The sequence below is a fragment of the Rhopalosiphum padi genome, chromosome 1, assembly GCF_020882245.1.
Source record: "Rhopalosiphum padi isolate XX-2018 chromosome 1, ASM2088224v1, whole genome shotgun sequence".
In the NCBI taxonomy this organism is placed as follows: Eukaryota; Metazoa; Arthropoda; class Insecta; order Hemiptera; family Aphididae; genus Rhopalosiphum; species Rhopalosiphum padi.
The window spans coordinates 13,668,283-13,693,112 of record NC_083597.1 but is presented as its reverse complement, the minus strand read 5'-3'; the positions used below and the strand labels follow the sequence as shown (position 1 = coordinate 13,693,112).

The 24,830-nt window shown below is 24.2% G+C and overlaps 1 protein-coding gene across 2 annotated transcripts in view; it reads right to left on the bottom strand.

The window, feature by feature from the left end:
- LOC132917606 (protein dimmed-like) overlaps positions 1-24,830 on the bottom strand; it is a 50,811-nt gene that overhangs the window by 15,156 nt on the left and 10,825 nt on the right. Inside the window, exon 1 of one of the 2 annotated variants that reach the window (XM_060978425.1) lies at positions 1,701-1,831. The exons of the other annotated variant lie outside the window; for it this stretch is intronic. The gene's annotated coding sequence lies outside the window, so the exon portion shown is untranslated. Of the gene's footprint in view, positions 1-1,700; positions 1,832-24,830 lie in introns of those variants that run through there. 2 annotated transcript variants of the gene reach the window in all.

Genomic DNA, 24,830 nt, shown 5'->3' with positions numbered 1-24,830 from the left:
TATACCATGTATAATATATGTATGTATTAAAATTATGAAAAAAGTATTCTATAGTAAAATAAATAAATATGGTTTACGATTACGATTTTTGTTATTTGTGAACATACACTTTATTATATAATATACATATCTACGTTATCGCTATTGAGCAGCGGTTCTCATACTTTTACGATCACAGAACCTTTGAGAAATAGTTTATGTTTCGTGGAACCCACTTCTTTCAAATAATATAAAATAACTTTCTCAATAATCAGTAATCACATACATCTGGCGGAACCCTTGAGATTGTCCCGCGGAACACACTTTGAGAAACGCTGCTATAATATAGAGAACCATTCGTACATACATATACACATTTAAATCATTTCAGAAATTTCCATAAGTCGAATAATTCGAGCTATAAGCTTAAATTCAACTCAAATGACTTCGACTTATAGAGAAATTCGAATTAGCGAAATTCAAAGTATCGAGAAAATTTATCCCATATATTATCATTGAAATGCAGAGGCTAAAGTATTCCTCTCCGAATTATTGAAAATGTTGATTATAGAGATTCGAGTTATCAAGGTCTCACTATCGTATAAAATTATTGTTATTTAAATGTTTAAAAAAATAATCGCGGTTTATATTACTCTACATTGATAACGACAACGCGACATACATATTTTGCTTTATTTATTAGTCGAATAAATAGATATATCCCCCATCATGATTAAATAGTATTTAGTCAACACTCAACCAACTGCTATATTTTGAAATAAAAATGTCATGTGTCGATGAAAAGTTTGCTCTTACAATAATATTAATTGTGTTTATTAGAAGTTAGTGTTTTTCAAACTTCAGTACCTACGACACATTATTTTTATGTTATCCATATAATATTACTATAATTTTTTATTGTTTTAATTAATTAGTTAAATCATGTATAATACATAATTACTTGTTTAATCGTTACTCAGATTTTATAATAATATATGCGATATAAATATTATGTATATACAATATTCTTTCGTATAATATGTAATGTGGTGGGTAGTTAAATATAATTTAGAAAATATGTTATATAAAATATAAGTAACTTTAAAAATAGAACAGAGCATAAATATATATTATATGTTATATACACATAACACATACATGATACACAAAGTGTTTGTACTTGTACAGTGACTGTTACAAGGTGCTTTTATTGTGCTTCACTAACCTCACTTTATTCACCTACGACAACGACACGTAATATTAGTGTATAGTATAGTCTATAAACTATAAATTATAATAAATAGGTATAATTTACCGCAATCTAGAGTTCGGTAAATATAATATTATATGATATGGACGTTAACTGTTATAAAGTATTGAATATTGATATTCTGGGTTTTTATAAAATAATTATTGAAGTGTTTATAAATTTAAAAAATACAGCTTTTTATAGTAAAAAATTCTGATATGATTAAAAACATATCATTAGACGAAATTAAATATTATTTACTTTTATAATAGTAAATAGATACACTTCTTAATTTTGTTTAATGTAACACGGTACACCGAACATAATAATATTATAGTATATAATATAATAATAATAATAATAATAATAATAATAATATAATTGAATATCTAAGCTACCTACCACTTTACAAAAAGTAAATATTTTACCTTGAGTCCTAAACAAAGATAAATTAAAATAATTTTGTACTTACAGAATTTATTTATTTCTATGAAAGTGATTGCCTTAACACTGATGCTCACAAATTTGTAGAAAAACTTACGAAGATACCGTTTTGATAAACATAAAAGTATACCTCATCTGACATCACAACATTGCGGATACAGCATATTTTTTTTAAAATTACATCGTTAATCATAGTCTGCAAAGTTCAGTATATATTTTATAATTTTTGATAAAATACTGTAGATTATATATTATTATTAGGTATTCACTTTTAAACAACTATAAAAGATTTTGCGCTTTATATTACACTAAATAATGTTTAATTATCTTTATAAAATTAAATTTTTCAATTGAAGATTAAAAACAATATTAGTACTTCTATAAGAATACTGAATAACTATACCCCGCTTATAATATATGTATTATAATGTTTTTTACTCGAAATAATAAATATATTACAAATTAATATTTTTAATTTATTATGCTTACAAGTTACAGTTAAAATAGTAAAAAAAGTATTTTGGATTCAGCTAATAAAATAATATTTTATTATATGTCCTATATATATAATCCCAACTTTATTGCAATGGGAATAAATAATAACACATTTTTATATTGGTTAAAAATACATTAGAATTTTATAAGTTATAATAGAGGTCATCTCTCATCGTCTTATTATATCAAACAAATAACAAACATGTAACGTTGCCATTTTTTATTTTTATTATAAGACTAACACGAGTGTGCAATATGGTCTGGTTCAAAAAAAAAAAAAAACCAGAAAAACGCTCTGCTATAATACTAAAATACTCGTTGTAGGTGTCACCGGTGTCGGGTATATATTATTATGTTTATCAACATTGTATAGGTACTTACTGTACCTGTACAATCTGTTACATATCAATTCAACAATAAATTGTTATATACGGTAAAAAATGATTCTGAGCGGATTCGATTTGTTATAATTTTGTATATATTATAATATAATATATACCTACAAAATAATTTCCGATTTTAACGATTATCGTCAACATTTGAAATTTAAACGTTTACAAAATATTTTATATGTATTTTCAATATTTTTAAATTTCTGCTAGAACTACTTATCAAAAACTAGTGTTAAAATTTAAAATTTTCTTAACGAAAAATAAAAATGTTATCATACACACGAAATTAAAAAATATAAAGTAGTTTTCAACAGTGTATATAAACAGCCCAATAAGAGCCAAAATATTTTTTAATTGTATTAGGTCTAAAAAATGCTAATATAAATATTATAGATTTGATGTTGGAGATCGGAGCAATTTTTTACTGTAAAAAATGTTTCGAAAAATAAAATAAATAAAAAAACATACTCTGTATTAAAACCAAACATTCATCATTCTGCTCAGAATCTAAAATATTATATATATATATTCCTACATAGTCATATATGAAAAAAATGAATACTACTTCACAGTAATATAATATTCTCGTATTTCATTTCGATAACCGGCCAATATATTATATTTACTTTTAATATTGATTCTGAGTCGATCATTAATGTCGGTCTATCTGGTCTTATGAAAAATATATTCGCTGTAATATGTTCCGCGTGTAAGTCAGATATACGAACCTAATAAATCGATTTGAGGCGTCCTGTCATTCTCTCATAATTATAAATAATAATAAAAAAAAGGAAAAATTATTTTCGATATTGTTTCATTTCAATTAATTAATTCTTTATACAACTAACAGCTTTCATTACTCAGCGGTTGGTCCATTGGTAATTAATTTAATTTTTTTCCATACAGCATTGTGACTAATATCGAACCATATAAATTAATCAAATGTGTATCATTTTACTGTAGGGAGGTTTTTTTTTAATTTATTGTCCTCCAGACCTCATGGGGGTTTCGGGGGAAATTGATTGAAACATGCAATACGGAAAATTCAGTCGAAGGACGACGATCGGAAGACATCGGTTACCATGACAACAGAACTTTCTGATACACAACACCATATATATATATATATGTATGTATATATATGTATATATTTATTTATTTATATACACGTATGCGCCATGCACCAGGAAGAGATAAAATAAACAACTAAAAAACGGACCCTAGTACGGAATACCTTCGGTGTTACATGTTGCCCACCGTATACAGGAAAACAAATTTTTTATCACGACATTCACTATTAAGACTAAATCTGATTGGAACTTTCAACCTACTTAACGGCTGGGCCATGACTGAAACTATTTGTCAAACTGTCACACGTTTCTCTTTTATCCAATATATTTGCTTTATAAAAAATCATTTATATACTTTATTTCTAAATCTTTATTCCATGTGAATCTTCTTTTTATTGTCCATATTAATATATACCTGCTAAGTTCTTTCTTTATAGGCAATATCCTCTATACGATTTATGTTTTATATCTATTGTTATTCGAAAATTCTAAAATAAAAAAAATGCACATCTATTTTTCTCTATATATTTACAAACAAAGTACTTATTATTTATTTCATTTTCTCCATATTGGTAAAAAAAAAATCATTTTCTATGGATTAAATATTTTTGTATTCTGTATTTAACAATATCGTTTATACAGTTTTAAATAAATGGATTATGCGTTCTTTATTCAGCATTAGCATCAGAAGGTTTTATGCAAAATTTCGTATTTTAGGAATAAAATACATAAAGTCAAATTTAATAAATTAATTACACCACGCATCACGTTACCATAAATCATGGTTTTCAAACTCGCCGTACCATTAAAAATCTTAATGAATTAATTTGTGTTATATTATCTTTTATTCATGTTTATATTATATTAATCATATTTTGAGAACACATATAGCTTATATTTATACTAAATATATGGTAACATATTATACATAATTATTTAGTCTTCTAGAAATAAATTTATTATTATCTTAATATGTTTTTACGTTGCTAATAATACAGAAATAATTATCGTGTTACTTGAGATTTTAAAAATATCGAAAAACTTTTTCGATTGTCTTATATAAACGCACGTTTTTCTAAATGTTTTTATGTTTATAAACAATAGCCATCATTTTATAATGCCAAATGTCCAATGCAGGTATTAATATAGATATCTAATATCTATATATTTTGTAAAAGCTTGACTAAATATATTTTTAAAATATGTCATTTTCACAACCAATGTTTTTGAAATTATACATAAAAAAAGTATGGATATATAATGATAACTAGTATGATTAAAAAAATTATTATTTATAAGACGTGTATAGTATTTAAAAATAAAATTATTATTGGATATTATTTTGAATGTTACATTAAATGTCACTCATATAATAGTCTGTTTATACGTTTTGACAGTACTGCGCAAACTGAGGAGGCTTCCATTCAAAACAAATATTTACTGAACACGTATATAATATTGTTTACTTATTGAATCGTTGGGTACAAGTTTTACCTCACTGTCTTCATGGAAATATATTTAAATTAATACAATAATATTTATTAATTATTGGCAAAATAAAATACGTTACCACGTTTTAGTTATTTTTCTATGGTCATTTATTAAATATTTATGCAGATAAATTATTTGCATACAGTAGTGTATATTATTAATTTACATATTCATAAAAAAGACAAAATAGTTTAGATAGGTAAGTACCTATTAATTATTGGCACGGAAACCATTTTCGTAATCGTTTTAATATAAAATTTTAACATTTTATATTTAGTTTAAGAATCATAAAGATATTGATAATGTATTAACCCTGATGAATCGTGTATTTTGGTTTTGTATGAATATCTAATTGATATCTTCACAGTACGCCAGTACGTTGTACATGCATGTAGGTACAATGGTGCATTGATGTGTACTTGTTGTTAAATGAACATACATAGAAACGGCCTACTGTCTAAATATGAAACATATGATGTATTTTGTAAAATGTTGTTTAAAGTATATGTCGATTTAAATTTTGAACATAATTTAACAGTTGTTCAAACGTACCTATATCGAAAAAAAAAACTGCAATACATTGAGAAAATTTGAAAATTAGTAGGTACATTATTATTGCATTACGTTGGAAATTATACTAGGAAACATTCGTGTTTTACCTATTTATAAATATTAAATATATTATATTATATTATTATTAAAGTTGTTCCTAACCCCAACCATGCAAAATAGTTTGTCCGTGTCCATGTATATAATATATTATATATTGTACATAATATACTACATCATATTTAATATAATAAATGTGCTCGTACGGAACAGTGTAATCTATACTTTTACCCTGAACCAAAACATATTAAGTTGTAATGAATTTCTATTGTATAAAATACAGGTATTTTTTCATTTATGTATTGAGAACTATATATAACTAAGGTTTATATATATATATATATATAGAGAGAGAGCAAATCCCTATTGTTGATATTTAATTGTGAATAGAGTTTTATGCTTTTAATAAATATAACATTTCAGTAATTCCCCATCACTCTCTCTCATTTTTTTGTTGTTAGTATTTTTGAGAATTATTAGATAGTACAGAATATATTTCCCCGAGGAAAACCATTTGATTTTATATTAAATTGTATAAATCTTTTAATTAGTAAACAATTAAAATGTGTATAATCTACTACAATAATCATTGTATTATTGTTATTTACTGTGATATAAGTGCATAATTTCAATATCTACCTAAGAGTATGTTTCACCCAAATATGTTATCTTTGTCTAACTAACGCATAACATGACAATCTTTTCGGTAAAGAAAATCTGTTTTATTTTGTTATTTTTAACATGAGATGTGAATTGATCTATATTATAAAACTTAAATATAAGAATATTACCTAGGGCTCTATTGATTTTTTTGATATTTTAATTTTGCAGTAAGTTATGAGAATTTTAAAATTGTAAATTTTAATAAAAATTACTTATATTATCTCGAAGGTACCCGTCGCTTGAGTAAAATGCTTTATATATATAAAGCATATATATATATATTATATGAACATAATATATACCTATATCATATATAATACAGTTAAAATAGATAAAATTACATCTTATTTATAAGAATCTTATATTTTATTTGCACCTTTTTGTTATTAGAGTGTTATTACTTATAATCAAAAATAATAATATAAATTTTTTTATTATTGTATATGAGTTTATAATAATTAGTACTCAAATATTCCATGAATATTTATATAGAAGAATAAATTATACATAAATAAAATATAAATGAATTGAATAGTTTATTAGTTTGATACGATATAAGTATATAAAACTTTATGTTTGTTGTTTTTAAATTAATTAATTCAATCATATTCCCGTAATCCTACGTGTATTTTCGCATTTTTTATCCTTCCGTCATTTGTATTATTTTCATGTATAAATTGTATGATGTATAGATAATACAACTTACAAATTGCAATAATATCATATAAAAATATAGTTTTAAAAACAAAATTAAGAGTAAATGATATATTTTGTTTATTATTATAATATTTCGTAGTCTTTATTTTATATTAATTGTAATGTAAATATTTAATAAATAAAAAAATATTAAGAACAATTCTTCAAACTAATCCCTAAAGAAAAAATTAAAAATTATATCATAAAATAAAATTTTATGTTTAATATAAAATCCTGCTCCAAAGAAGCTGTCTAAAAAAAAACTGAATTGGCTCCTCAAAATCTAAAAATAATTTATAAAAAGCAATAAAAAATGACTTATAAAATATATAAGAATACATTTTTTTCTATTACTTACTTAATTATATAAGAAAACCTTTTTCTGCGCCTTATATAAAAAAAATTTAAAGAAATATTTCCAAGAAAAGGTTGGAAACGATAAAACCCCTTCATTCAATTGGAAAGTTTTTGTTTTATTATTCATTGAAAGTTTATAAGCTCGAACGGGAGTAATTGTAATCACACACAAACTATTATATTTACATAAAATATTAATATATTTTTAATCGATCCTTAAAATACGAAAATATAAATTTAGTTTAAAATATCTGATTAGATTTCAAAAGAATAAATATATCCCTAGCACTAATTTAATAGATGCTAAAAATAACTATTGAAATCGTTGAATTTGAAACATTTTAATAATATTATTGAGTACAGCAAAATGTTAAACTAAAAAAATAATAATGAATAAAATAAAATATAGGTAGTTTTCAAATCAAATTAAAACAACTTTAAATTAATTTTATTTAAAAACTTACATTATACACGTACAAGTATAGTTTATTTTAGAATCGTAAAAACTTCGATTATGAAATCCAATAACAACAGTTTTACTTATTTAATTTAAATTTGTTATGATGGAGCTATTTGCGTTTACAACATGTTAAAAATATTTATAATTCATAGACTTTTTATACCAGCTGAATACGTCTTATTTCACTATTTAAACATAAAAAATAAGTTGCAGTAAAATATAATTTAAATTTGCGTATCAGGCAAGTTTAGTCATAAACCTTTTAGTTTTATCGTAAATAAAAAAGTTACAACAAAATAATAATAATAATAATATAAAAAAAATCTGTTATATGATTGTGTTTTACATACAGTTTTCAACTATAATTTTATCACGGAAACATATAATTTTTTAAATGACCCCATAAACCATTATCAATTGATAATAATAATTTACAATATTATGAAGGTTCAATAAGTTATGTGAGTTTTTAAATGTGAGAAAATAACTTAATAATCGTTTAGATACATGTTGTAACTGAAAACTATAAGCAGTTATAGGCGCCAAATCTGTGATACGTTTTTTAATCGCGGGCCAACATTTTTGAGGGATAAGGAGGTAATGAAATTTAAAAGTGTGCGGTTTTTGGAGTCAACGATAAGATTCAATATTATATACCTACTATTATAGTTTACTCACACAGTTAGAAAACCCTGTTCGATAGCATTATTATTATTTCGGAATCAATTTCTAACCAACGCGCAACTGCGAGAGTACACTGTAAGTCAGATAGGTGATCGACGGGTTTTTCTATTATAAGCTAGTATAAGTATATAAATATGATTATAACAAGTTATTATGAATAACACCAAATGAGAAAATTATTATACGTTGGCGAGCCGGATTTGGCCGTAGGTTAGAGACCCCTGGTTTAAATGATATTTCTACGTTATAATTAAAAATATATTATTGATACATATATATCACGTAGAATCATTAAGATTATGAACTAAGTAATTTTACAATGATATGTGTGGTTTTTTGTGTTTGTTTACATTATTCGTAGGTAATCGAAAAAATAGTTTAATTTTCAACTTTGAGGATTTTTTTGTATTTCAAATTGGATTATTGTATTTTAGAGAGGTCAAAATTACCAGTATTTTTAAAAATGATAGGGAAAAACAAACATAAATTTAAAGAAAATACTGAATTTTAAACGCGAATTTAGTTTTTGAAAAAATAAATTTTCTTTTTTTTTGTGTAATTCAAAAACGATTATTACCGTAGAAACATGACATTTTCAATAATAGTTATATGATTATTTTTTGTACATAATATAATGTTCAAATATGTTAATTATTTTTAGCTATATGATGCATCATGCATGACAAATTTTCAAAGTTTTTTTAGTCTTTTTTTTTTAATACCGATAAAAAAATTCATGAATAGTTAAAAATAATTGAAAATTTATAGCCTCAATAATTTTTTTAAAATCAGTTAAAAGTTAGAATTTTGATAAAAATGTTAAAATCTCAAAAATAACAAAATAACAAATCAAACATTTACATTCAATTCTTTATACTTTTTGAATCTATATTTAAAAAAAAAATTGTACCAGAAAGTCAAATTATTTTTTTATGAAGGTTTGAGTTTTAAATTTTTACGAAAACGGATATTTACCAGAATAATAACTGTTATTTCTTCTCAAATTATTTTTGTTTTCTACCGTATAGATACTAGAAAATTTCTCAAATTGCTTCAATTACCATTTTCTATATATTTTCTATTTTATTTTCAATATACTTTTACTCTTTTTGAACTATAATAGGCGTGAGAAATTTTAATTTCGATCGATACTCATCACTTAATTACGTTTTTTCCACTAAACTGAATATTCAGACGACTTCATGTCGTCATCCTTAGTTACTACAACTTTAAATGACCAAATTAAATATATATTGCATGTATTGTATTTTTTAATTAAATTAAACAAAAATATTTCAGTAAAAGATAACTATATATTTAATTTAAACATATTATACAGTGATGGTCAAACGGCGGAGGGGGGGGTAGACCACCAAAGACTATTTTCTTAAATATTTATAACAATTAAATGTATATGTTATATGGTACTATAATGTTAATGTATTAAATTTTGTTTTATTTTTTTCTTAAAACAACACCTATGAGCGTATATATTCTAGACTCATTTTATGAACAAGGCTGTTATTTTAATTATTATTATTAATATTTAGTTGCTTGTACAAAATTTACGGGAATTACACCGCTCGATAATCGTGAATATTCAATAACATACATAACTTGTTATAAATAAAGTACCTACTAATTTACCTTAATTTAAAAAATTGATATTAGACAAGTGCATAACCATAAATTATATTTTAATGATTAAGTAGTGCATACTAAAAAATTAGCCACATCCACCCCTCCATGATAAAATTATTTGACCGCCACTGTTATATTTATTTTTTGTAATATTTACCTATAATCTTAACTTCTAGGTTTTATTGTACGAGTTTGAACTCTACTATTTTGCGGTGTGTTGTGAATTCAATAAGCGAACGAATATTCTCTTTATCGTGAGTTCAATATCAGTATCAGTACATTTAGATTTGTGTTTCATTGATACCAATTGTTTGATATGCAAATCATAACACAAGTGACGCAATATTTCAATCAAACAGTATAACTGTATTGAAAATTTAAATTTAAATCGCTATTCAAGTCTTAAGTAATATGCTATAAATATGGTTATGCTTTTAACTCTCAAGTATAAAATGTAACATAGGTATACGCGTGTACATTTTAGTTCATTTTGACTGCCATCATCTGTTTTTTCTCTTTAACCCTCTAGCGTGGATACCTATATTGTTTTTGTTGGATATTGATTACGGTTTTATAGAGAGTACAAAACAAACACTTCATAGAGATAAAATAACATTTTGCCAGTATACGACGTTTTTATCGTGTATAATGCGGTACGTCACCCGCCTGTCAAACACCTTTATTATTATTATTATTTTTTTTTTTTGTAATAGGTATATAAATTGTAATATACAGTATGCTCTAGAAGTCCCCTATTAGTATTTTTGTGGCAAATTGATATATCTAAATACAATTTTTTTTTTATATAGCAATTAATTTCCAATTAGAAAACAATTTCAATTCAATGACAAATAAATTTTTTTATACAATTTAATTTTTTAATTTTTTAAGATATCCATTATTTTTATCATATTTTTCAAAAATGTTTAAAACAAAGAAATATATTAAAATTGTCCAAATTAGAGCAAATTTAAGTTTTTAATTAAGTTAGAATAATAATTAGTATATATATGTTAGCAAAACAAATGAATCCCATGCTTAAATTAACCTTGATTGGAATACGGATATTTTTTAAAGTAGATTCATTGGTAAAATTAATTTATCTCCAAATATTTAATCCTGATCCATTAAATGTAGTACTGAATCAAAAAATTGTAAATGCCTTTCTTCATCAGCTGTATGACTTTGTTGAACCCATTTGGTTTTCTAATACTTATTTTATTTATTTTTGTCATATTCTATAAACGGATGATTTATATATTTCTCATTAATAACGTACGGATAATTTTGGAGATACAACTACATTTTAAAGAATGTTTATTTAGTGTGAACGACGTTTGTTGCGCTCTTTGATTTACTTGATCTATTTATTAAAATTATGATTTTAATAAAACTAGAAAATAAATTAAATAACTCAATACTATATACGCTAATAAATTATACGCTACCTAATATTTACGCAATTTGGAAAATTTTAATAATTTTTTTTTAAAAACTGTTTTAGTCAAAGATAATATGATTAAAAAAAATGACTATTTATAAAAATGTAAAATACTAATTTGCATAAGAAATCTTTATGAGACTTGAATAATTGAAAAAAAAAATGAAAATTATGCCATTCGTTTGAATTTTTTTTACTTATAACTGCAAAAACCCGCATTTAAATAAATACATTTTTCATAGAGATACTAATAAACATGATACGGGACAATTGGGACAAACTGTATATTGGTTAAAACACGGCGTTTGCTGAGCCGCCATTTTGTGCTGGTTTGTTGTATTATACTATTATTCTATCTGAAAATTACGACATACATTTTTTACGAATAATATATTCAATATTATATGTGTGGTGTTTTTCTCCCCTGCATCGTTTTTATATATAAGTACTTACACTACCGGAACTATACCAGAATCCAACATAAATCTAATATCCGATTACCGGTAAGTACCTAATAATATTAAAAAATATAACGCGTTCTCCGTTTGCCCGATTACGCATTTATAAGAAATATAATATTCATAATATAATAATGTATATTAAATAGATAAATAGTATGAATTTAATGATTATATTCAAATTGAAATCGTATCAAATATTCTTAATACAGACAAAACATGCAGTGTGATCACGATTTGAGGTACCTACCACTAAATATTTCAACTGAATGACCTTGTATTGAAGTAAATATTTTAGAGCGGCTAGGGGGTACTTAAATACACATTTATTTATGATTTTCAAATTTTTACGAAATGCAACTTACATTTTTATTACTTATTCGAATAGATTATTTTTTTTAAAAACGTTTTTTTCTATTTACAAAATGGCCAAGTTAGAGACGTCACTATTGTAATTGTATTATAGCAGTCAACTAAACAAAAATTATCACATACTTAAGATATCCATCTGGATGACGTACGATATCATTAAATTATTATTTGTAAACAGATAAGGTAAATTAAACATTTATTTGGTATTTATTTTATTATTTCCAGTGGTTATAAGAGAAAATTTTGTTAAATACGAATTATGCGTTAACTCAAATTCTCTAACTAGGTCAATTTTGTAAATAGAAAAAATAATCCATCCGAAAATATGTAAAAAAAAAAAAGTATTTTAATTTTAAAAAAAATGTGAGTTGATTACGCATAAGTACACCAAAAGTATAAACAATTTGAAAATCGTATATAAATGTGTATTTAGGTACTCCCTCTAAAATATGTACTACAATGACCAGGTTATTCAGCTAAGATATTTAGTGGTACCTTAAATCATGATCACACTGTATATATATTATATAATAAATAGAATTTATTTTAAACAATTAGGTAAACAATAAATATTATATGTTTATTTTTGTACAAGAGTACTTTTTTAATTACCTTTTAAAATAAAAGTGTCATTGTGGTGTACCTACATAAAACACCAATTAATCCTCCATATACTGGGTTAATTATTTCATGTCCATTAATGCTTATAAAATATTTATCACCAAAATTGTTGAAAAGTATATTATAGGTGCTCATCATTCAAAAGCAGATTCATGTAATATAATTATGAATTAAAACATATTTTAGTAGTAGCTAATATTATTATATAACTCATTACCTAACTAATAAGTGACAGTTGTCAGTTACACGTTACACTATTTAAAATAAATAATGCTTTTCATTTTAATAAAATTTTTTATTTTATTATTAAATATATTGATTATCCATATACGTGTATATATTTTACTTTTAGTTATATTTTTGTGTGGTATAATATATTATATTGTTTCAAATCAAAAAAATCTAACATGGTATAGGTTTAATATAAAATATGCAATTATACGGTTTTTTTTTTTTATTGCCCTAACCGAAACAAATTAAAAAAATATAAATAAAGCGCGTGGACTTTTTATCCGGTATTCGTTTTAAGTACACGTGTTTACATTTTTACATACTCCTTTAGCTATAGCAAGAACTGATCGATCTATTTGAAAAATGATATAACTATTTATCTAAAAAATTCTAACAGTCAAAATTAATTAACTAATATTGAAATATAAAATTAAAATATCAAGAAAAAGGTCAAATGAAAAAATATACATATTGTATTTAAATTTTTGAACAAAAAGACAAAAAAATAATATATTTTTTGAATTACCATTTTAGTTTCTAAGCAGAGCCACGAATATATTGATTTTATTATATGTTTTTTTTGTTTGTTGTCAGTCATTACCTTTTGAGGTAGTAAAAATGCTTTATTCAATTAAAATTTAATTATTATTAACAATTAGGTATAAAAATAATAAATTTGTTTGATTAAATTTTGATTTAGTACACACAGTATTAATTGTTTGTTCAATTTTTTTTTGTATTAATATGTAATAAAAACAATTATAGTATTGTAATGGGACCCATTGATTACATTATATAGCATTATATAGCATCGATTCCGTCTATACAGGACACAGGTACATATATAATATAATGTATATATTATTACTAATATTAACTATTTTTTTAATTTTTTTGTATTAGTGTTTTTTTTAAATATTATAAATTTAGTAAAAAAAGTTAAGTAATAAACTTAACAGAATACATTATTATTTAGCCTTATGATGCATAAACTATGATTTGTTCTCGAAAATTCTCAATTTGATATGATTTACAGTTATTCCTATCACGTTGTATTTCCGAAAATGTCCCATTTTTATAGCCCCGCGCGTTACTTTTAGCATTTGGTTTAAGTAAACTAAAACAGAGCCCCTAGTTATTTTTCTTTTATTATTTTTATTATTAGAGATATTTACAACCTATGTAATATTGCAATATAATACATTAAATACATTTGATGAAATTATCCATTGATATTACTCAGCAGAGGAAATATGTATATATTACTATTATTTTGTATAAAATAATAATGTAAATTATACTAATAATTTTAATCTATATCAAAAATGTCTATTAATAGATGAAACAACGTATATAAAATGTATTCTAAAATGTTTTGGATAAAAAAAATCATAAAGTTCATACAGTAGCACATGTTTTAAAAACACACTTAGCTAAAGACGGTTCCTCGTGCTTTTCAAAATACAATATTCTGCAGTTAAAAACAATAAACATTGAATATATTACTTATTACTTAACAATATTATAAATTATTACAACTAAGTGCAACAGAAATGTATGTAAGATAAGTTTTAATAGGGCAATTATGATGGAACTATTGTGTCTTATATTTTGGGTGAAATATAGAGTAAACAGGCTAAAGTGTTCACTTTATAGTCTATATATAGAGAAAACAAAGTAGCTTTTGTAGTTTTGACCATAGAACATTATTATAACGGACCTTTTTGTAGCGTTTGATAGTATAATTTGTAAGTAACTGTTAGATGATGAGGATTTGTTCACGAGCGTTTATTAATGTTTACAAGAACGTTCAATTCCATTAAACCCACCGTCACATGCCAAAACGCTTCCGGGATCAGCAACAGTGATGCTGACCGGAGGAGACGGACTCAATTATTATACTCGGCAATAGTACAACTGACGTAGACAATAATATGCGGATAGGTTTATAATATAATATTAATATATATATATTATATTATAGTAATTAATTATTATAACTTGCTGCAGATAATACGGTAATTAGCATTGGTAAACCTGTGTTTGTTTAAATGTATATGTTGGCGCGGGAAAACGGATGTCTAGGGAGGATTCGCGAGGGCTTAATCATGATAGTATATAGGTAGTGTGGCCAGTGTGCCAATAAAGCCGTAGAAGGAAGAGGAAACAACACCGTGTGAAATATTTAGTGTAATCCATCAGGACATCGCTGTAATCCAACATTCGACCATATGTGCCCAAAATAATTTAACTATATCACATTATTACTAATACAGTAATACCTATTCAATATAATAGTACAGGATCGTGTTACGTGCTTTACAAATTTACACATAATATAGGTAATGTATATAATACGATATATCTATATACTATATGTACTATGTAGTGTATGTACCTACATTATACACCTATATATACGAGACTATGAGAAAAATAAAATCAATACGACCCAGATGTCCCGTTTTTAGAATGAGGTATCTATTTAATTAAATATGGGAATTTAAACAATTTTCAAGATGGAACAGTTTGGTCTTCGAAAAATGGTATTGACCGATTAATATCGATTATTATTATTATTGTTTCATAGTAATTTATTGTAAAGCTCATTTGTTTTTTTTAGAAATAATCAGAATTACTTGCATTTTAGAGATGAACTTATTACTTATATACTAGTTATATTGGTTAGATGGGAAGTAGTGTAATGTTTTTTAAACAAAACATTAGATTAATTTAATGACTTTATTGGAATTATTGTTTTTATTTAACTAATATTGGTTCAATTTTACTCTGTGTAATTTATGTTGTTAAGAATGCAGTAAAAATATAGGGAAAACAATGATACTTACAATTAATTTGTTATGTAATATTATATAATATACAGCTATACAAGTAATACAAAATATTTGTATTATGATGATAGATAAGAACGTATGCTGTACGTGGTAATTAATAAATAATTTTACGAATTAATGTACTTTTTTTTATCATGTAATTTACATTATTTCAGTTGTGTGTTTTTTTTTATGAATGCAGACGATGAAACGAATTTGACAAATTCAAATTATATAAATATGCTTCATTATGCCCTTTTTTCTAGAAGTGCTTATCATATAATTTCCCTTTTTATGTATCTAACAACCTCTTTTTTCTCAATTATCTTAACGAATGATATTGTTACTTGTTTACTATCTCTTAGTTGTTTTAAGTTCAAAAATTATAACGATATTTTATAACTTTTTTTAAAGTTCAAATGGCTACAAATATTTATTCCATATTGTCAGTTAAATTATATACCTACATCAGTCGTACCAATAATGAAATTAATAAATAAATTATATTTATTGATCGTATTATACTCAAATCCATATAATATTTTAATTCATATTATTATCCTGACGATTTCCATAATCCCGACATTGCAATGGATAAACTATACTGCCCACGACTCACCCCCTGTCACTAATGCTGACCCTTTACTATTAACAAGTAAATTACTTCGCTATTAAATCACTAAAATGTTCCATTAAAATTAAAATATTATAAAACTATAAACAATTGAATCTACAACTAATAAGAACCATATTCATTTAGTATATAAGTATACAATAGTGCAAATAGTAAATTAAAAATAATTTTGGATTTTGATTAGATATTTATTTTTATATTTTTACTTTCGTGTTTGTCATCAGGTTGTGTGGCAGAAAAAAATTAGGGTAGCTTCTATTGGTTTATTGGAGAATAAAAAATAGAAAATTTATACGTATTTAAATAATTGTGAAAACTAATGGTTTTCAAAAAAATTTATAAAACTTTGTTTTTTGTATCTAATTTTTAAAACAGTATCATAATATCATATAAAAGCTTGACGTTTATCAAATATTTATGTTATCATTTTCTAGTCATGATATAATTTTCAAAATGTATATTATTATTTTTTAGCTATTTATAAACATTTGAGATTTTCAAATATTTAATTCAAGCTTTCACATTTGTTATTCTTATAAGTAGTGATATAAAAATATCGAATATACAGTAATTATTTTTTATCAGTTTGAAGAATTGTTTTTGGTATACAATGGTTAAATATATTTAATAAATAATATTTAACACATCCACAGTAATAACCTACTTGTTATCGAGTACACTCAAAATATAGTTAGATCTAGGCTCTACATATATTACATTTAATTTAATAAACTTAATTTATTGGTTATTGGAATATTAAAATGACATGATGTGACATTTTTTAATGCAATGTGTACAATTAAGGCGCTTTAGTGCTTTATCCAATTACAGAAAGTATCAAGGTCAGAATGAAGTAAAAAGCAGTTTGTGTGAAAGTTTGTTTTGATGTACAGTTTATTATCATCAAGAAATAAAATGATAAGGTCATTAAGTACAATCCGATAACGAACTAACAAATAACACGAAAAGAAGATGACTAAGACTATTGAGGGACAGTGTATCGAGATAGTGAGATCAAAAAGTATTCCATTGATAAAGACAAATTGCCATTAAGATATAAGGGAAGCACATCAGTTAGGAGAAGAAGGGATTTTCGATACTAATATTATCTAATGTATTTATAAAAAGACCATAGTCAATTGTATCGAAGGTTTTCTTAAAGTCAGTGAACTCAACATAAGTTTAGGAATGCAATATCCAGATTAATCAAGATGCAAATTGAGAAGAATGGATTTATTTCTATCTAATAGAAAATTAAAATTAAAATAAGAGCATTTATTTTTTTTTAATATATCGTTATTCGATATTTTTTAATCATACAACATTTTTTAGATTATATTATACAATCTTAACATACATTTATAACCAGATACATTTAAAAATTATTATATTTTTATTTTACTCTACAGTTTATAGTCATTTTAAAAACAATAAAGAAATTAAACAAAAATAAGTATTAGTTTATTGAATGATTCATTTATAATGAATAAATATTTTTTCTCGACAAGTTTTATAAAATAAATAAAATAAATTATATAAAGATTTTTAAAACGATATTTTTTAAATTTTTAATAGTTTAGATGAATGCAATTAATACCCAGACCAACATTTTGTACCACTGTACAACACTACTCCGTTAATCTTAACTTAAAATTCGTACAACTAATTAAGTGCTAGCAGTGTTGGGTATAGATAAATAATAATGTATCTAGATAAATATAAAAATTAATACATTTTTTTTTATAGATAAATTCATGTTTAACTTATCATATATTCAGTAATAAAGATATTGGAAAAAAAACAATAATCGTTTAAAATATTTTAAAAATAAACATAAACGTGATCATTAAAGACACAATGAAAAAATAGTCAATAATACAAAATACAGTTTATTATTAGTCAGTGGTATAACTTCAAGATTTGGACTAGGAAATCCCTTTCATCAAGGCATTATATAATAAGGTGGTTTGAGAGGTGGTGGGGCGCATTCATCTTCCTAAAATTAATGTATACATTTAAAAAAAAAAATGAAAAGCTTTGTATTACTTCGGGACTTCTAAGCAAACAATACCAGGTGCACCCGCGCCCTCTAATCTCTATCAATAACGCCACTGATTAGAGTACTAGAGTAATAGTGATTACGTGTACAAATCGATATATCAATAACTTTGGACAGAAATTTGTGAATATTTTTTTTTTTATATATATATATAGTGAGATAAGTGAAAACAATATTAATAACTAGTAATTAATAAATTCCAATATGATATTATGATTATAATTTTATGTAAACAACATTTTTATCATTATGTATTTATATACTATAATTATGTAGGTTTGACAATTTATTTTCATCGGTTCAAAAAGATATACTATTTTTTTCTAATTATTCATTGTTTATTTATACTTTATACACCATTCTATGAAATGGGAATAAAAGGGGTATGGGCATCTAGTGAAAACTGCCATCCGGTGGCGAATAGCAGGGTTAGTTGTTTTGATGATTTTCTATTGTTACTCTTACTACATAACATTAAATTTATATTTTTGGTCCATTTGATTTGGTATTATTGTCTTCAATCTAAAACTCCAATTTAATAGACAGCCAGTATTAAAATATATGATATGATGATAATAAATATTTCCAAGCTAATTGTTTTCCGAGTAATAGGTGTACAGAAACATGTATATATTAATGATATTTTTAATATTCAAATATTTTTTTATTAAAGAGGACGTCATATTCGCATGTATTGTCTTTACTGTATCTTACGAACATAAAACAATAAATAGAGAACATTTACGTTCAACGGAATCAATTTTACGCTGTTAGCTTTAATATTAGAGCCAATTCACCTATTATCAGACTTAAAGGTAATAATATTATCTAAAACATCTCATAAGATTATATTGGTATTTTAATTTTAAAGTGAGTGACGATCATTTTAAAGTCTTAATATTTTATATAACTATAACTCGCTTAAAAATTAAAATATAAATAAAAGTCTATGAAATTCTATAAATAGTATTACCTTTAAGTTTGATAATAGGTAAATTGACTAATATTAATGCTAATAAGCTATTAGTAATAGCATAAAATTGATTGTACTGAACGCATATTTGCTACTTTACGTTCATAAGACAGAGACAACACATTCTTATCTATGTCCTCTTACGGCCAATCTCTTCCAAAACAGCCAACTTGATAAATTGAAATGTCACGATTTTGAAAGTATATTATAAAAAATAGCTAAATTCAATATATTTTTTATGAATATAAGGAGATAATTATCTTATCTACATAAAATGTTAAAATAATAGTATATGCAATATGCATTATATATACTCATATTATATAATATACCGATTGTAAAATAATAAAAATTTTAACATATTGATGAACATTGTAGATGTATTTGTGATTATTCATTAGTACCACATTGTTGAACTATATGCAATATCTACAATACCTATTAACAATTTATTATTCTTTTAAACATTTTTAATTGTACTAAATATACCATCTTACAAATGTTTTGTTCCTGCGTGTATGACTGGCTATTTAAGGAATACCAAAAACTTAAAAGTAGAAGGGAAAATATACCACCTATGTTCCATCCACCACAAGTAACACTTAATAAAAAGTCAATATTGTATTATGTAGGTACTGCAGGATTTTTTTAATTAATTAGGTAACACAGTTATGTGTTTATTTACTCCAACACATTCGGGTTATTTTTTACGACAATAGTATTAAATAATATTATAATACAAAATGTACAATATTTGCATATTTAATCATATTTATTAACCATTTATTATAATGGATACTGAAATTTTAAAAGTAAAAATGCGTACAGACAACGCGGTAAACGGCATTACTGCTTTCTTGATAGCTGTTCAGCTACATGTCGTAAGGCGCCCTAATCAAAGTGCTGCCTGATTAGAATTTGCTTTTAAACTCGAGTGACCATTGATTTACCTACATCGTGCAATGAATATACTTGTTTAAAATGTTATTTTTATAAATCAACATTTCCATAAAAATATTCTGTTTCAAGATAAAAAATAACGTATGTTGTGATTAAAAAAACTAAAAACTTAAAATAATATAACATGTCAAAAATCATTAATTTTCCGTTTTTTTTTCTTGGCCCTTTTATCCAATTATTTTTTTTATTAATTATTTTTGTTTCGGACAGATTCTTGTTACAGAAATACTATACGGAAATTATTATTTCAAATAATTACACAACAGCTACGGTTTTACATGATAGTAAAAATGTGGTAAAGAGTTCTTAGTTGACCTAGATATTCAGACAACTACAAATTCGTGCTGCGAAGTGTGTTAATCGAAACGACAGCTGAAACAAGAAGGGTCGAATAATTCGACTTTTTTGATTTGACACTTCTCTGCCAACTATAATGTAACGAAAATTGGAAAGGTTCTAAAATATCTTATGGTACAAATTCTACAACACATAATATAAATAAATATATATATTTATATTGTATTTTAATTAATAGAAGACTGAGAACTAATAACCCTCGCAAAAATGATTTTGATATAATGATAAATAATTATAAATAATATGATTCTCGTGGTTAATTGACGTTTTTATAAATTAATATTAACAATTCATTTAGTTTGTTCATAAATGTTTAAAAAAAATTTATTATTTTAGTTTTACTATTCGATTTCTTTAATTGTTGTCATTATTGTCTGTTATAATATATAAAAATGATTTTAATATTTAATTTAATTTTTTTTAGTTCCCGATCGTAAGCCTAATATTGGCGAGACTATTATTTTTAAAATTCAAGAGAAAATAATATTCTCTTTACTATTAATTACAAGATCCATATCAAATCATAATATTGAAAATACTAAATATATTATAAATATAATATAAATAAATAAACATAAAAAATGTTTATGATGTAGACAAAAATCACATTTATAATAAATATTCTTCTTCTAACAATGTGTTACAGGTTTTTATAGGGAAAAAATCCTTCACTGATCTGTTTGCATTTAATTTTAATTAGAGTTTAGTTTTCTCTCCCTCTCGAAAAATTGTTATCTGATGTACCTCAGACCACTGATATACCATTTATAATAACATACATTCAACGCCAACTTCTACAAAAGCCCGGAGAATTGCAGAAATATTAACTATTTATACTGTGCCATACTTCTATAAGGACTTTGGATAATCCGCGACATTCCGAACACATGTGGTTTACATTAGTTTATTAAACAAATAATAATGTATACAATTACATCGTAACAACAAAAGAAAATCAAATTAATTTTAAAATTGATGTCACTTTTTAAGAATAAAATATTGTACATACGGGGCCAGTTGTAACACGATTTTGTTGTCACAACTCGCAATGTTAATAATTCTGAAACTAGATGATATATTTTATGCTTGTTAAATGTATATTATCACAGTGAAAATAATAATTTCTAACCAAAAATAAGACATTTTTAAATCTTAATTAATAATCATATTTTGAATTACAAAACTATAATGTATTATAATATACAGTTTATAAACTGCAGTGTTAGGAGGAAAGGAGCTAATGGCTTTTGATTTCTATCAACACAGGAACTTTTCAATTATACAGTGAAACCTCCTCTAATGAACACTATTTTAATCTTTATTTTTAAAATATTGAAAAAATTACTGTATCAAAACGTATTCACATCCGTATGTATATTCGTAATAATGTCATTGCAGTAAAAAAATTGTTATAGGACAGTAAGATTACGACAAAGTCGGTTATGAGTGTTATGACAAAAATATGACAATTAGTATCGGTTTTTGACGCTTTAAAACCTTAGTCTGCTGATAAGAATGTAAGTCATTTTATTTCATCCATAGAGGTAAACAGCAGTACTTATTATTTTCACTTCTATATTACCAATGAGATTGTACAGAGACGGTGTAATTATAAACAGACAATTATTTGAGTAATTTTCAATAAATAATAATATTATACATACATATTACATTATTTAGTTTAACTTAAAAATGTGTTTTTCTTTTACAAATTTATATTTTATGAATTTCTAAAATCACTCTGAATAACGGACAAAATTTCAGTGACCGAGAGTTTCCGCTATTAAAAGGTTTCATTGTATTTCTTAATCACATTTTATTGTACATGTATAGCATATTAATATAAGTATTCAGCTCTTAAATATTACAACAGCATTTAAAATGTTTAGTTTCTTTATCAAAACTAGAATAATTAAAAAATATATTTTAGTATAATTATGTTACACACAATAAAAACAAGAATGATACTATTATATATTTATTGTTATTACTATAGGCAATATTTTAATTTAGGTAGTTATTTTATTTAATTATAAAAGGTTAGATAACTAACCTATAGGTAATCGTAGTAATACTCATAATAGTGAACAAGAAACTATGCTTACTATAATCGTTATTATTACATCTGCTCATAAAATATAACTCTATCCCTTATAATACCTGTATTGTTTTGTAAATATAAAGTACTCAAACGTTATATTATAAATTTATAAGTTTAAAACTCTTAAATTTTTTAAAACCATCTATTAATAGGTAACAGACAAATAAAAACAAATTAATATAGTCTTACCGATTATTTTTATTATCATGTCTATTTACCTGTATAGTTTATATATATATGATTATACCAAGTATTAATATCAAGTCCATATTAGTACTATATTATTAGGTACCTACTACAAAATTACTCATTTAATATACATGTTCGGAATATGAGACCAGCTTATATATATACGTTAAAACTTAAAATATCGTTTTCTATTATAATAGCTGATTGACACACGTGGTTGTATGTCTGATGGATACCTATCTTATTATATTTGTTAAAATCTAAAAGTTCAAATTTCGATTATAACTATAAATAATTGTAATGTATTGTATTGTAATAAATTTACAGTTATAATATTAATTTCAAAGGTTTTATATAAGTAATCATTATATCGAGTAATCGATCATTAGTTTAAATAGACAGTGTAGTGTTTTCATATTTACTCTTATCAGTATTATCTTATATCTTATTTATACGCTGATGATAATGTCATGTGAAAAGTTTAATACTATTATTTCCCCGTTTGAATCGGTAAGCAATGTATAAATGTATAATACATATAATACTTAGTACTCATTACCCGAAATGTACTAAGCTTAAAACACTGGCAAATTATAATAGTGAAAAGATTGTTGGAATTGTGAGCGTTGCAATAGTAAGTTGTAAAATATTTATACTCGTAATAAAATATTTGACGAGTCTTATACTACAGACTGTAATGAAAATTCTAATTGACTCTATGAAAATTGATTTATAGAATGTTATACTTACTAAAAATTGAAACACTTTCAAGTACCATAAAAACATTAAAAACTATAGAAACATCCATAAGCTTTTATTCTAAAACAATTGATAAAATGATAAATAAAGCTCTAAAATAAAATCGGTTGCTAAGAAAATTTCGGTCATGGAAAATAAAATTATGAACAAAGGTGTAAAAAAACTAGAGAAAAAATGCATTTTTTCAACGCCATTGTTAATATTATTGAACAAGCTTATTTAAAAATAATATTAAAAAAAGTGGAGTTCCAAAAACAACAATGAAAATGTATCTGAAATTATCAATAGTGAGTTCGAGTTTTAAACAGTGAAATACAAAATTATGATATTCTTTTAGAAAAAAGTGATAAAAAAAAAATGAAAATACCAAAGTGAATTTTTATTTAGTAAATGTTAAAGATTCAATTTTAAATCATGTCAAGCTTCGTCACGAAATAAAAATCTAATAACTGTTAGACAGCTCCATTCAAGTTTCAGCGATTCTATTATATTTATATATGATCAGTAAACAGTAAAATAAAAAACTGTTATGAACTATTAAAAGTAACAAACAATTTTAATTTCAAGTATACTTGGATGAAAAAGGGAGGAATTTTCATAAAAAAAATAGA